Raw genomic sequence first — 17,652 nt, 5'->3', positions numbered from 1 at the left:
CACATATGTATGTAGATGTGCGCTATTCTAAGTACTGGCAATACAGCACAAACATGGTCATTATATCCTCTTCTCAGGAGGCTTCAGTCAAACTAAGCTCTGATTGGGGAAAATTTAGCCTGTTTCAGTCATGTCCATTCCAGCCAGGAAGTCAGACACTCCAGGAAATAGCAAGGATATTACCCAATTGTGGGGGAAATTCTGTACATCTAACCAAAAGACATGAAGGCAAGAGAAAGGTGGGCCTCAGGTGTTCAGAGCCTGCAAGAGCAGCATGTAGTTGTCTCTGGCAGTCAAGATTTCTTAGAAATTTACAGCGATATTGTTGTAGATGTTTACCTCACTTGACTGCCCTGAGTCAGCAGACAGGATGGCCCCTGGAGAACTGGATCTCTCAGGTTTGAAGAGACTGTTATAGCCATTATATACATTAGTGAGGGTTCTTTAGAGAAATAGAACCAATAGGACATATATGATATTATATATATATGGTTCTGCATCTGTTTTTGTGTATATATATCTTTATATATTTGCCATATTTTATACATATAGAGATTTTTTTTTTTATGAGGACTTGACTCATAGAGTTATGGAGGCTAAGAAGGTCCAAGATCTGAGGAATGACTTGGCAAGCTGGAGACTTGGGAGATGGATGGTATAGCTCCAGCTCAAAGGCCAACAGGCAAGAAGAATTCTCTCTTATGCAGGGAAGTGTCATTCCTTTTGCTCTATTCTGGCCTTCCACTGAATGGATGGGGGCCACCTACATTAAGGAGGGCAGTCTGCTTTACTCAAACTCATATAAATTTACCAATTTATATGTTAATCTCATCTAAAAACACCCTCATAGACACACTACATAGAACAATGTTTGACCAAATAACTAAGCAGGCATGTCTCAGTCAAGTTGATACATAAAAGAATAGCAACTATACCTACTTAAATATTACTCATCTCAGTATCTTAAAAACTAATACCTCATTTGGCACAATTATTAGATATTTGTTAAAAGCACAATTGAATAGAATGAATTCATTATAACCCTAGGAAGTAACTGCAAGGCTCTTAATACAACGAAGATGACAATGATGGTTCACATTTTTAAATTAAACTATTTATTTTGAGATAATTACAGATTTACATATAATTATAAGAAATGATACAGAAATAATAAAATATATGTACACTTTTCACAGTGTTATGTGCAGAATTGTGTCTACTCAAAATGCATGTGCTGAAGTCCTAACTCCTAGTACCTCAATGTGACTGCATTTGGTGACAGTGTCCTTAGAAAGGCAATTCAGGTAATGAGATCATAGTCTTGGCCATAATCCAGGGTGACTCATGTCCTATGAGGACACAGACTCAGAGAAAAGACTTCTAGAAGACAGAAGGATAAGGCAGCCATCGGCAAGTCAAGGAGGGAGGACTCGGATGAAATCAAACTTGGCAACATCTTGATCTTGTGCTTGTAGCCCTCATAACTATGAGACAATAAATATCTGCTGTGTAAGCCACCCAGTTTGTGGTCTTGCGTTAGGACAGCCCTAGCCAACGAATCCACCCAATTTCCTCCAATGGTAACATCTTGCAAAACTACAGTAAAATATCACAACCGGGATATTGACATTGGCACAAGACACAGAATAGTTAAATCACCACCAGGATCATGCCTGTTACATTTTTACCACTACAACCAACTACAGGGTTAGTATATATATCCTATAAGGTTTTGTTTTTGTATTTAATTTTCTTTAGAGCGATTCTAAATGATGCTTTAATTTTGGTTTGCATATGTTCATTGCACTTCTATATACTAACAACAAACATATACTAATAATACTAACAACGAACAATGAATGGACAAGGTTATAGCAACTGACCTTGCTAAACTCACTTATTAGTCCTAGGTTTTTGTTGTTGTCAGACTGCTGGAGATAATTATAGATTTGAAATAACACATGTTAAATAATCCTGTTATCTGCAAATAGGAACAGTTTTACTTATTTCCAACCTGTGCTCCTTTTATATCTTTCTAGCTTCATGTTGAATTAGAGTGGTGAGCCTATATCCTTGCTCTGTTCTCAATCATGGAGGGGAAAAAAATTTCAGGCTTTCACCATTAAGCATAATGTTAGCTGTAGTTTTTTTTGTAAATGATCTTTATCAACTTGAAGTTCCCTTTTATGCCTAGTTTGCTGAGAGTTTTCAGATGAATGGGTTTTGGATTTTTTAACACACTTCCTCTGCATTAATTAAGATCATCATATGATTTCTCTTCTTTAGCCTGTTCATATAGTGGATCATATTGATTGGTATTTGCATGTTAAACTAACTTAGCTATAACTGGAATAAATCCCAGTTGGTCATGGCACACAGTGTTCTTTATACACTGCTGGATGGAATTTGCTAATATTTTGTAGAGAATTTCTGTATCTGTGAGGGATATTGATCTGTGATTTTTGTTTGTTTGTTTTATTGTTTTTTCTGAGGAGGGGTACTATCTTTTTCTGATTTTGTTGTCAAAGTAATAACAATCTCCTAAAATGACCTGGAGGTCCTTCCTCTTCTATTTCTGAAAGAGATTGTGTAAAACTGATATTAATTCTTCTTTAAATGTTTAGTAAAATTCTGGAAAAATATCTGGGCCAAAAGATTATTTTTCAGGAGCCTTAAATTTCAAATCAGTTTCTTAAGTGGGGATAAGACTATGCAGGTTTTTTATTGCATTTTGGTTTGAGATTTGTCAGTTTGTGGTTTTGGCAGAATTGGTTCATTTCTTCTAAGTTGTTGACTCAATGAACAGGAAGTTGTTAATAATATTCTGTTATTATCTTTCTAGTGGCTATAGGATCTGTAGTGATATCCCTGTTCCATTCCTGATGTGGTAATTTCTCTCCCTCTCTTTTTCCTTTTGGTCAGTTTTTCAGAAGTTTATCAATTTTATTAATTTTTTTGAAGAATCAGCTTTTGTTTTATTATCTTTCCATTCTTGTCCTTTTTTCAATCTCATTGATTTTTGCTCTTATCTTTGTCATTTCCTGCTTTATTATTGCTTTGAGTTTCTTCTTTTCTTTCTTTCTTTTTTTTTCTAGTTCTTTGAGGTGAGAACTTAGATGATTGATGTAAAAGTTTTTATGTTGTAATATAATCATTTAGTGCTATAAAACTATCCTTCAGGACTTTTTAATTATTTCAGGTTTAGCTATTTTGAGGCTCTGGCATGGTTTTGGAGTGTGTACATTTGGGATTGTTCTGTCTTCCTGTTACATTGGTACATTTTATCATTATGTGATGTCTCTCTTTTCAGTAATTTTCTTTGCTCTGAGGTCTATTTTATCTGAAGTTAATATATAGCACTTCTGCCTTTTAAAATAATACTGTTTGTGTGCTATATCATTTTCCATTCTTTTATTTTCAACCTACCTATATCCTTTATTTGAAGTGAATTTCTTGTACACAATATATCCTTGGATATTTTTTTTTAGTCTACTACCAGTCTGTGACTTTTGATTGGCATACGCATGTATATACCTATAAATTATTTATATATTAGAATATGAGGGCTTAATTTGGCCTTTTATTATCTGTCTTTGAATTATTTCCTACGTTTTCAAATCTCTGTTTCTCTCTCTCTTTTTTTTTTTAAACCTTCCTGTGTGTTATATAGACTTTCTTTTTGGATTGCATCTTGATTTATTCATTGTTTTTCATTAGTATATTGCTTTATAGTTTTCTGACTGGTTGCCATACGTATAACAATATATGCATAACATCATGGTCTACTAGTATTGATGTTTTGAATTCAATCATAGAAACCTTACTTTTATTTATGTATCTTTACTGTCTGCACTTTTGAAACATAAATGTCTTAAGCATTTCTTCTACATATATTCAGCTCCACATTAGATGAGCTTATAATTTTTCCTTCAGCCTTCAAATATAATTTAAGAAACTCATGCAAAGTAACATAGTCTCTTGTATTTACCCCTATTTTTACCCACTTACAAATTTTTCTTTCCTTTCTCAAGTTCCAAGCCATCTTCTGTTATTTCCTTTTTCCTTGAGAGAACTTTCAGTCATTTGACCCTCACTGTCACCCTCATTGTCTCCAAGTGGAGGTGGAAGATTAACTTCCTGCTGGTCCTGCTGCCTGGTGTGGGAAAGAGGAACAGGATCACTGTACTGGGAGTTACAGAAGCCTGGCTCCCCCCTGCTTCCTGCTCTCACCAGGGGGCTGGGAGTAGAATACCAGCTAGCCCTGACTCCTCCCCTCATTCTTCCCAATTCCTGTGAGTTGATGAAAGCATAGCTCCCCACTAGGTCTCTCTGATAGCAGGGAAGAGGAGAAAGTGAGGAACTCATTATCCTGGACTTGCACTACCTTGTGCTGTCTCCCTGATGCTCTATGGGGTGGAGACTCAGCTCTGCACTTGGCACCACTGGGACAGGGGTGAGGAGGGAATGTGGGGGATCCTAGTGGTGCTAGCTCTGTCTTCCCCTGTCTCTTTCTCCTGGGTGGGGTGGAGGCTTTGCCCCTGATGATACTATCCAGGCAGGAGATAGAAGATTAACTCCCAAGCTGTCCTCCTGGTGGAGGAATCTGAGGAGCACTCTGCTTATGAGGGTTTGGGAAGAGAGGGAGAACAGGGGATAAGTTGAATGAACAACTATTTATTATCTGCTCGGTCCCCATGAAACTGCAATGTGAGGAGAGGTCAACACGCTGTTTGTCTGTTGATATGTAGCTGGAGTAGGAAGCAAATTGCCCCCTCCACCTCTGAGCTGCCAAAAAAACCTTTTTCTCTTGTTAGGCTATTCCTTTCTCGGCCCTGCAGCTAGAGGTAACAGGCTTTCTTGGGGCTTCCATTGGTTCCTATTGGAGATTTGGGACTAGAGGCCTCTGCGGCATCCTGTCTGGCAGTGAAGGTGCCCAGGGAGCTCCCTGCCACACCATTCCTCAAGTACACGGGGCTTTCAGCAGCACGCCTTCCTCTTTCCACCTTGCAGAGACTTCCAGTGCTTGTTCACTGTTGTTTGTTCAGGACTATTAGTCGTACAGGGGAAGACTTAGGACTGGGGCTATTCCCTCTTGGCAGGACTGGGCGTCTGCCTACTTCACTACATTTTTTTGTGCGAGACTTAAATGAGATAATGTTCATCAGGATTAAATGATGTAATGCCTGGTATATTTATAAGCACATAGTGTTAGAGATTATGGGTATCCTAAAGCCTTCCATGAGAAACAAGTTCAGAATACGGAGAAGAGATGGGGAAAATGGAGTGCAAGGAAGGCAACAGAGGACTCCCTATTGTGGTTCCACACACATGGTGCTGGAGGAGATCCACAGACTCAAAGGTGCCGAGAAGGACTGGACAGTACTGCTCTACTGCAGTGTAGCCTTGACTCACTGCCCTGGCTTTAGGCATCTCTCAACAGAACAGAGATAGTATAATGGGGAGAAGTGATGATTAGTTTTTATTTTCATCTGAGAATGGGTAAAGATGAATTATTTTAATGCCATCAACACATTTTTCTTGGCCTTGAAAGAAACTCCAATTCAGAATAGCCACTATAATGAAACAGTAAAAAATTCAACTTTAAAACTAGGACAACAATCATCTAATAAATCATAGAATTATAAAAAGAAAACAGAATTGAAAATAGAATATTAATGTTTGGTGATTCAGAAATGCCACTAATAATGGATAGGTAAAATGAAGCAATGCCAGGAAGTGTAAACATAATTTCTGCATCAATATTTAATCATAATATTTTATCATTTTCTCATTCTTATAATTTATCTTGAATTTTGATTGAAGCTCTTCAGAGTCACAAAATAATCATCTGTCTTTTCAAAACTCCATTAATGTGCACAAATAAATCCAAACATGGATAGTAAAATGAATGTTGTAAGTTCATCAGATAAATGTCAATGTACTTTTTTTTTTTCTCTCCCCTACAGGATAGTGGGAATATTTTTTTTTTTTTTGCAATAGCTAATCTGACATGTTATAAATTCACTGTTAATAGCAGGCTGAGAAAGCTTCAAGCAACCTCAAAGAATCATCAAATTTAACTTCTCTTTTTAGAAAATACCACATCCACATGCTTCTGAATGGATTGGGCTTGTTTATTTACTTATTTATTTCTACTTTTCTTTTGAATTTATGATAAGCCTTTTTATTTTCCAACCATTTTTACTTAAATGTGACCCCCAAAAGTACAAATCATTTCTTTATATTCTCCACTCAGATTTAGCAATTGTTAACATTTTGCCACATTTGATTTATTATTCTTTCCTTTTGAAACATTAGAGAGTAAGTAGAAAACCCTGGACACTTTCCCGCTAAATATTTCAATGTACAATTCTCCAAATTATTATAAAACAGAAAATTTAACATTGATAGAATAGTACTGTCTAATGTACAGGTTTTATTCAAGTTTTGCCAATTGTTCCAATAATGCCCTTCAGAGCAATTTATTTTTTATGGTCCTGTGTTCAATCCAGAATGATACTTCACATTTGTATTTTAAATTTATATATGATTTACCTTATAATTCACTCCTTTAAAGTGTAAAATTCTGTGGTTTGCGTTTTTCAAAAAGTAGTGCAACCATCACCACTATCTAATGTCTAGGACATTTTCATTACCCCAAAATGAAACCTCATATCTACTAGCAGTTATTCCTCATTCACCTCTACACCAGCTGGTGGCAACCACTAATCTGATTTCTGTTTCTTAGATTTGCCTATTATGAACAAGTTATATAAATGAAATTCATATAAATAGAATTAGAAAATATGTGGGCTTTTATACCTGGCTTCTTTCACTTAGCATAATGTTTAAAAATTAATCTATGTTACAACACATGTCTGTAGTTCATTTGTTTTTATGGCTGAATAACATTCTATCATACGGACATACCACATTTTGTTTATCCATTTATTTCTCAGTCTATATATACAGTTGACCCTTGAACGATTTGGAAGTTAGGAGTGCTGACCCCTCATCCAGCCAAAAAGCTGTATATAACATTGACTCCCCAAAAAACTTAACTACTAACAGCCTACTGTTGACTGGAATCCTTACTAATAACATAAAACATTTTTTAACACATATTTTGTATTATGTACTGTATTCTTAAAGTAAGCTACAGAAAAGAAACTATTATTAAGAAAATTATAAGAAAGAAAAATATATTTGCTAGTCAATAAGTGGTAGGGGATCATCATAAAGGTCTTCATCTTCATCATCTTCACGTTGAGAAGGCTGTGGAGGAGGAAGAGGAGGGGTTGGTCTTGCTGACTCAAGGATGGTTGGGCGGGAAGAGGTGGAGGTGGAATGGGAGGCATAACATTGCAAAAATACATCATAATTTCTGTCTGACTTTTTGTTCTTTCATTTCTCTAAAAATGTTTCTATATGGTACCAATCCTTCTTCCATCATTTGCTTTAGTTTCAGCATCTGTATTGTAGAAGGGCACATGTCAAGTCTAAAAAAGTTCTGAGTAATCAGAACCCTCTGCCAGACCGTCTGATGCCGATTTGTGTTCTGGGATTGCTTCTTGTTCATCTTCTCTCTCATCCTCTGGCACTGGTTCCATCACGTCTCCACCACACCCACTTCTGTTAATCCCTCTGTTGTGGTGTCTGTTAAAGCTGCATTTTTCTGAGGTCCATATGTTGAAACCCTTCACCCCTCACCATTTTTGTCATATGCACAATCACTTTTCTGATTTCCTTGACTGGCTCTCTCGTAAATCCTACAAAGTCATGAGCAATATCTAGAATTAATTGTTTCGAGCTTGGTGGCTTTTCACAGCTTTTTCTACAACAATTATGGAATCTTTAATGCTGTAATTCTTCCAGACTTTCATGATGCTCACTGTATTGGGGTTCTCTTTATAGTGTTGATAATCCTTTCCATAGAGTACTGTGTGTAATGAGCCTTAAAAGTCCTGGTGGCCCCCAATCTGCAGTCTGAATTGGAGATGTTGTGCTTAGGGTCAAGGGGACAATGTCAGTAGTTGAGCTTCGTTGCTGAGCTCGTGGGGTTCTAGGTGGCCCATGGTATTGTCCAATATCAAAAGAACTTTAAACAGCAGTCCCTTATTGGAAAGCACTTCCTGACTTCAGGGACAAACCATCATTGGAATTAATTCAGAAAAAGGATTTTTGTTGGCCAAGCCTTCTTGATGTACAGACAAAAGACTGGGAGCTGGTGTTTATATTTTTCATTCAAGGCTAGAGGTGTAGCAGCTTTATAGATAAGGGCAATTGTATTCATAAACCTAATGACATTTACACAAAACAGTAAAATTAACCTATCCTTTCCTGCCTTAAATCCTGGTTCTCACTTCTTTTCTTTACTAATAAATGTCCTTTATGACTTTCCCCACCCCAGAATAGGGCATATTAGTCTTCATTAAAAACCTATTTAAGTAGATATTCTTTCTCCTTAACCATTTTTTTTTTATTTCAGCTCTTCATGGGGGTACAAAAGCTCAGGTTATATACATTGTCCGTGTCCCGCCCATTCCCCTGAGTCAGAGCCTCAAGCATGTCCATTCTCCAGACAGTGCACCTGGCACTCACCATGTAGTCATACCTCCATCTCCCTCCCCCCACCTCCCCGAGTCAGCACCTTCAAGCATGACCATTCCCCAGAGGGTGTGCAACGCACTCATCATGTAGGCATACATCCATCCCCTCCCCCCACCCCCCGTCTCAGTCTGATATCCAATTGGTATCCTTCCCAGATGTGCATTTAGGTGATGATCAGGGAAACCAATTTTCTGGTGAGTACATGTGATGCTTGTTTTTCCATTCTTTGGATACTTCACTTAATATAATGGGTTCCAACTCTCTCCAGGAGAACCAAAGAGATGTCGTACTCACTCTTCGCTGATGATATCATGTTATATCTGGAAAATCCCAAGGACTCAACCAAGAGACTCCTGGAATTAATTAATGAATTCAGTAAAGTCTCAGGTTACAAAATCAATACACACAAATCAGAGGCATTCATATATGCCAATAACATTCAATCGGAGAACCAAATTAAGGACTCAATATCCTTCAAAATAGCAATGAAGAAAATAAAATATCTAGGAATATATTTAACTAGAGAGGTAAAGGACCTCTGTAGAGAGAACTATGAAACACTAAGGAAGGAAATTGCAGAACACGTAAATAGGTGGAAAACCATACCATGCTCGTGGATTGGAAGAATCAACATTGTTAAAATGTCTGTACTACCCAAAGTAATCTATAGATTCAATGCAATTCCTATTAAATTACCAACATCATTTTTCACAGATTTAGAAAAAATAATTATACACTTTGTATGGAATCAGAGAAGACCCCGTATAGCAAAAGCAATTTTAAGCAATAAAAACAAAATGGGAGGTATTAATTTGCCAGACTTCAAACTATACTACAAGGCTGTGGTTCTTAAAACTGCCTGGTATTGGCACAAGTGCAGGGACACAGACCAGTGGAACAGAATAGAAAATCCAAATATAAAACCATCCTCATATAGCCATGTAATCTTTGACAAAACAGACAAAAACATACTCTGGGGACAAGAATCCCTATTCAATAAATGGGGCTGGGAAAACTGGATAGCCACATGTAGAAGACTGAAACAGGACTCACAGATTTCACCTCTCACAAAAATCAAATCACGGTGGATAACAGATTTAAACCTTAAATGGGAAACGATTAGAATTCTAGAAGAAAATGTAGGAAAGACTCTTACAGACATTGGTCTAGGCAAAGAATTTATGAAGAAAACCCCTAAGGCAACCACAGCAACAACAAAAATAAATGAATGGGACCTGATCAAATTAAAAAGCTTCTGCACAGCCAAAGAAACAGTCACGAAAATAAACAGACAGCCTACAGAATGGGAAAAAAATCATTTCGCATACTACACATCAGATAAAAGACTGATAACAAGAATCTATTTAGAACTCAGGAAAATCAGCAAGAAAAAATCAAACAACACTATCAAAAAGTGGGCAAAGGACATGAATAGAAAATTTTCAAAAGAAGATATAAGAATGGCTAACAAACATATGAAAAAATGCTCCACATCCCTAATCATCAGGGAAATGCAAATCAAAACCACAATGAGATACCATTTAACTCCGGTGAGAATGGCCTTTATCAAAAAATCCCAAAACAACACATGTTGGCGTGAATGCGGAGAGACAGGAACACTCATACACTGCTGGTGGGACTGCAAACTAGTGCAACCCTTGTGGAAAGCATTATGGAGCTACCTTAAACAGATTCAAGTAGACCTACCATTCGATCCAGCAATCCCATTATTGGGCATATACCCAGAAGAACAAAAGTCATTCTGTAACAAAGACACCTGTACTTGAATGTTTATAGCAGCACAATTCACAATCACAAAGATGTGGAAATAACCCAAGTGCCCATCAATCCACGAATGGATTAGTAAACTGTGGTATATGTATACCATGGAGTATTACTCCTTAACCCTTTTTAATGGTGCCTGGGAACTTGTCTGCTCCCTCTTGGTGGGCAAAAGCTGCTTCTCCTGCTATCTTGCAATTATTTAAGCCAACCTCTTTCTAAAATTATCAAACCATCCTTTGCTGGCATTACATTCTCCAGCTTTTGATCCTTAGCCTTCCTTTTACTTTAAGTTGTCATACAAGTCTTCACTTTGTCTCAAATTATGTTAGAGTCTATAGATATGCCTTTCTGATAGCAATCCTACACCCACATAAAAGCTGTATTTTCAATACGATGTAAAAGGATTTTTCACAAAAAATTTTTGTGTCTGCTGAAGTAGCTGTAGAGACAGTTTCACCAATTTCCTTTTCTTTTTTCTCTTTTGCCTTATGCTGGATTCATTTGTCTTGAAATGGTAGGCAACCACAGCCAAAGACCTCAATCTGTAGTATATATCAAGCAATTCAACTTTTTCTTTTAATGTCATGACTTTTCTCTGCTTCTTGATAATGATTTCAGCATCATTAATGGCATGTTGTAATGGGTAGCATGGCATTATTCAAAGTTTATGATATTGCACTAAACATTATGAAAAATACACCAGAATGGCAAGAAATTACTTTTTGCTGCTATAACAATTTACTGGAGAGATGAACTCCTCATCCGGAGATGATTAATGTAACATGACGTTTTTTGGTTTTTTTTTTGTTTTTTTTTTTGAGACAGAGTCTAACTTTGTTGCCCGGGCTAGAGTGAGTGCCATGGAGTCAGCCTAGCCCACAGCAACCTCAAACTCCTGGGCTTAAGCGATCCTACTGCCTCAGCCTCCCGAGTAGCTGGGACTACAGGCATGCACCACTATGCCCATCTAATTTTTTTCTCTGTATATTTTTAGTTGGCCAGATAATTTCTTTCTATTTTTAGTAGAGACGGGGTCTCGCTCAGGCTGGTCTCAAACTCCTGACCTCAAGCGATCCACCTGCCTCGGCCTCCCAGAGGGCTAGGATTACAGGCATGAGCCACCATGCCCGGCCCACATGAGGTTTTAAGTGAACATTCCCAACACTTGAGTTTGCTGCAATAGCAACAGCAGATGACTACAGAATCATTATGGGAGTACAGGATGTACTACAGTTAATATATGCATTATGATCTAATACTGCATCTTTACATTTGTTTACATTTCTATTGACTGTGAATGGTGCCATGTATGGTCTGTAAGTGTTTCTGGGTGTAAGCTTTGATAAATTTTAACTTTTATAAAAGATTAGTGTGTATTTTATGGTAGTAAATAATAAAATAGACTGGTATCCATATGAATTTTACACATTGATGACATACTTAACATTTTTCTAATTTTTTAACTGTTTCTAGCCACATGGATTGTCTGTAAATTTTTCTAAATTTTTGCAAATTGCCAAAAAATATTCCAACACACTTATTGTAAAAATTTAACTGCACTTCTACATTTCAAACCTTTATTGTATAAGGGTCAATTGTGTGTGTGTGCATGTATACATACATACACAAACTAACACATATATATACACATACAAACATATGTGTAATGTGTATATATGTCATTTGTGTGTGTATATACACACACACAAATATGTTATGTGTGTGTATGTGTGTATATGAGCATGTTTTCAATTCTCTTGGATATATACCTAGGAGTAGAACTGTTGGGTCATATGGTAATTTTATATTTAACTTTTTAAAAAATTGTCAAATTATTTTAAAAAGGGGCTATACCATCTTATGGTCTAGGAAGCAATATATGAGGGTTACAAATTTCTACATTCCTGGCAACTCTTATTATTATCTGAATTATTGATTATAGTCAATTTAATTGGTATGAAATCAAATCTCATTGTGGTTTTAATAAGCATTTCTTTAATGACGTGGGGTGCTGGGAATGTTGTCGTGTGTTTTTTGCCCATTTTTATACCTTATTTGGAAAAATATCTATTCAAGTTCTTTGCCTACTTTTAAATTGGGTTGTTTGTTTCTTGGTCATTAAGCTCTAGATGTTCTTAATATATCCTTGATATTAGAATCTTATCAGATATATGAATTGCAAACATTTTCTTCCATTCTTTGGTTTTCTTTAAAGTTCTGATTTATGTCTTTCAATTTTGTTTCTGCTATTCCCTTGCATTTTCATCCAAATTTAGAATTAGCTTGTAAATTTCTATAACAGAAAAAGTTCAGCTTTTGTAAACAGAAAATGTTCGGTTTTTATAGCTGAACTTTATAGAAATTTTACAGAACTTTATTGAATTTTATAGAAATTGTGCTGAATATAAAGACCAGTATAGACAGAATTGTCATTTTAACAATATTATGTCCTCTAATGCATAAACATAGTATGTCTTTCCATCTATTTAATACTTTTTCAATGATATTTTGCAGTTTTCATTGTATAGTCTTGCACTTTTTGTTTATGCCTATGCAATTTATCCTTTTCTGTTACTGTAAATGCAATTGTTTTCTTAATTTATTTTAAGAAATTTCACTGCTAGTGTATAGAATTATGATTGATTTTTGCACACTGATCTTATATCCTACAATCTTGCCGAACTCATTGGTAAGCTCTAGTTTTTGTGTGTATTTTTTAGATCCGGCCACAAGCAAACAGAAATAGTTTTATTTCTTCCTTTCCAATATCAATGTCTTTTATTTGTTTTTCTGTCATAATTGCTATGACTGGAACCTCGAGTAAAATGTATAGAAATAGCAAGACTGGCCATCCTAGTGTTCTTCTTAACTTTAGGGGGAAAACAGTCAGTCTTTCACCATTAAATGTGTTGTTAAGCTGTGAATTTAACAAGTAGTTTCTATCCATGCATTGATACAATTACATTTTCTCCTCTAATCCATTAATAAGATGTATTTCATTAATAAATTATCTATGTTTAAATATATTTTCTACTTGGAATAAACCATGTTTTGTCATGGGTTGTGTTTTTTAAATGTAGTACTGTGTTTGATTTACCATATTTTATTTAATATGCAGGCGAAATATAGTGGAATGAGCACTGACTAATGAGTGGACAAGCACAGATCATTTTGACCAGACCACCATTTGAGATCTGATTCTTTCACAAGTAGGGGGAACCATAAACAAAGGTATTTAATCACTTTGTGACTCAGGATTCTTCTCTACAAAATGTGAAATAATCACACCAAACTCATTGTAGAGTTTTGAGGATTAAGTAAATTTATATAGGTAAAGTGCTATAAATGTTTGCTATTATTATAATTCATTTATTTTCAGAAAGAGAGTCGATATAAAGTTTATATTTTTGTTGCCTTGTTATTATGTTTGAGTTCAAAATTATTATGTCTTTATAAAGTTTGTTAGCTGTTTTCCTTCATTTATTAAGTAAATATTCATTACTAGTTTCTCTGAAAAATTCTTATAACATTAGGAGATATTGCTTTCTTAAAGGTTTACTAATATTATTCACTTGTAAAACATTCTTGAACTTATAATATTTTTGTGGTGATTTTATTGCTGGTTTATTTTCTCTAATGGTTTTAGAAATATTTAGATTTTATCTTTTTTGTTCAGTTTTAGCTGACAGGGAGAAACTGTTAAAAATGTCCATTTTTTTCTTATGTATTAATTTGAAGTTGCTCATAATTTCATCTTTTGATTTCTTTTTTATTAACTTATTTTAATTGATGACTAGTAATTCTGTATGTTTATGGAGTGCAGTGTAACGTTTTGATCTATACATAAATTGTGGAAACATTGATAAAGAAATTTAAGAAGATACAAATAAATGGAAAGATAATCCATGTTCATGAGCTAGAATAATTAATATTACTAAAATGTCCTTATTACTCAGATTCAATGCAATCCCTATCAAAATTCCAATGTCATTTTTTTCACAGAAATAGAAAAAATCCTATTTGGTTTCTAAATTTCAATTATATATAATTATTTTCACTTTTTTCACACCCAATATTGTTTGGCAGTTTCTTTACCTTTTTTCTTTAATCGGTTCTGATATTTTTGCCTATGTTCATGACATCAGCCTTTTTCCTTGTTTTCCACTTCTATGATACCTGTGCTCAATGGTTTGTATTTATATTTGTTTATATTTATATTGTACACACACATGTGTGTGTATGTGATCTGTATGTGTGTATGTGCATAATTTATATTGTGTTGTTAATGCTTAAACCTATTTCAAACTAGCTAGAAGAGACAATTTTGAATGTTTTTACCAGGAAGAAATGATAAATGTATGAGGTGATGGATATGCCAAACACTCTGATCTGATTTTTACACAATGAATACATGTATTAAAATATCACACTGTATCCTATAATATGTATAATTGTTATGTATCAATTAAGAACAAAATAAAAGACAAATATATTAATTAAAAATAAATTCATTGTTCCTTAGTAACTCTAATCTATATTTTCTTGTTAAACATCATAATATTTCAAAAACATTATGCACCATGTGACTCCACTTTTGTAATATATACTCTTTAATGTATATGGAATAAATCTTACTTTAAGCACATTAAAGCATTAATAATCATTATCTCCATGTAGTTTAATTAGAGGCGATGTTATTTACATTATCTGAAATTTTACATTTCTCTGTAACAACCATGTGTTAACTGATTTCCACTTTAACAGAAAAAAAATGAAAAGTCTTTACATTCTATTGATGTTTCCTGAAATTATTCCTTCTAATTATATCAATCATTTTCTCAAAATGCTTCAATGATTTTCTGTTGCCTAAAGGATAGTGTTTACATTCTTTACCTAATATTCACAGGCCTCTGTCAGCTGGTACCCAGCTGCATTTCTAGTCTCACGTCCTAATTCTCACTCTCAAAACACCAGTTCCAACCAAATGCTTTGACCAGCTGTTCCCACACATTTCCTTCAGCCTTCTTCTTACTTTTTTGTTGTTGTTGTTGTTGTTCTGTCTGTTTCAGTTACCCAACTAACAGTATCTCTCTGACTTTTTCCACCTATGCAAATCCTAGCTATCTCTCAAAATGCAATTACTCTTTCCCCCTCATTCATAAAGGCTTATTGGGAAAAACAAAAGAAAACAAAACAAAACAGCCTAGTGGGAGCTTTTCTTCTTTGAATATCGTAAGGATTCCCTCTCTGGTACAAGGCTGCATTTACCCAGAGGAAGGGAGGACTTTTACTAAAAAAAGTTTCCATGAGGAAGGGAGATTATTTTGTCATTATAGTCTGCCCAGAGAGAGCGTCCTTGATACTCTACACAATGCTCTGTATAAATTAGTAATTCTATAGATCCTCATAATTAACATTTTAAGAGTTTATATCTGTTCCATGAAACTAGAATACAGATTATGTTCTGTAATTTTTGGTATCTATCAGATTCCCTTGCACAATGCTACATAAATATGTTCATGAATAAATATGCACCCTTCAGATATGTCATAGTAGAAAATCAGATCTCAGATATCAAGGGCTTCCCTCAGACAGATTCTTACATTTAGGCAAATTGTAGTTACAGAGAATTTACTGCATGGCCTTGAAAAGACCATTAAAAACGTTTGAAAGATAGAGGAGACATTGCATCCGTAATCAACATAGACTTTGACTCTTATTTAGACCTAGTATCTCCTATATTCCCTTTTTCCCATATATTCTATTTTTTAGTTAAAATATAGCATTTTCTCTGAGCAATAGCAACCATAAATACCGCTTAGTGACTATTTGACAGGCTCCATGCATGTTATCACTAAATAATAAGGATATTCTTTCCATTTCTTATTTGATGATTGGAACAGTAGTAATCCAATAAATGTTTCTTAAATGGATGACTGAATTCAATATGAATCACCACTATGTCACAAGGCAGACATCATTGACTTCATACTGATGAGCATGCTGAGATCAGACAGGTAAAGGTCAGAGTCACAAGGCCAGCAGGTGGGATGTTCTTTCTATTACACCCTTCCTCCTAAAAGGGGAAGCACATGTCCTACTGAGCATAGCTAATAAAGAGTAACTTATAAAAGTTACTTAATTATATTCTCTTCAGTGTAGATAATGGTATTTAAAATCAAATAATTTATTTCCTCCAAATCAGAAATATTTTGCAGGTAGAAGCTATGCTCTCTGCAGCTATTTGACCAATAAACACATATTGCATTAATAGTTCTAGAGGCAGGAGGCCAGAGCAAATGACACAGCACCCTGATAAATAGCAATAACTAAAAATGTCCTTGACTTCTTTTGGTCAGTGCTGTTATAAATAGCCATTTTGAAAGTCTTGTTTCCAGTATACTGGTTGTAGAGATGTCATCAAGCTGCCACATGTGTTTACGACAGTTGTAAAAGAACAGAGGTTGGGAGAGTTGTCCAGCAAGTTCTGACGTGTGGTCGGATCTGTGTCCGTGCTATCACCAGAGCAATGTGTGCAGCCTCTCGTCGGGTTATTACTCGACCTTCTGCTCCCAGAACCTGAGAGGCACTTGCATTTTTCACACTATAAAACTTGTGACCCCTGGTTTTTCTCATTTGGCATAAGCTCAACTAGGAAATTCTCAACTAAACTAAGTGCCCATCTTGAAAAACTGTGCAAGTCCTTGGTGCAAACATGCCCTTCTATGTGCTCACTTCAACTATGGTTTCAGCTTAATACAGCCGTGGTTTTTTAAATTTTCTTCTATTATTATTTATTTATTATTATTAAAATTTATTTTATCTTAATTTTCCACATTTTTTGGTAAGTCACCTAAAAATCTTTGGAAGATACTGGAGTTGATGAGAAAAATAGTTGTAAATCACAAGCTATAAAGCTAAAAGTACAATCAAAAAATGTTAGAGCCTATTTTCCAGATGAAGACCATGAGGTACCGAGGTATAAAGAGACTTGTCTAAGGACAAAATTAGTCTTCTGAAGCCATTGTTGCATGTTTTTTCATATTTCAATTCAGTTTTCTTCTTCTCATACAAACACGTGTGGGGTGCACGTCAACTTGGCACAGCCAGCTTCCCCCGTCTCTTCCTCTGGGCAGGGCTGGGCTGTTCGGATGTTCCCTGTCAGCTGGAATATTTAGAAGAGTAGGACTCATGGACCACAGCTGAGGTCTGACCTGGCTGTCACATTCGCAGAGGCCTCAAGGGCAAAGAAGACTG

The sequence above is a fragment of the Lemur catta genome, chromosome 8 (genome assembly GCF_020740605.2).
Source record: "Lemur catta isolate mLemCat1 chromosome 8, mLemCat1.pri, whole genome shotgun sequence".
Classification (NCBI taxonomy): domain Eukaryota; kingdom Metazoa; phylum Chordata; class Mammalia; order Primates; family Lemuridae; genus Lemur; species Lemur catta.
The sequence above is the reverse complement of the archived record's forward strand: the minus strand, read 5'-3'. Positions refer to the sequence as shown.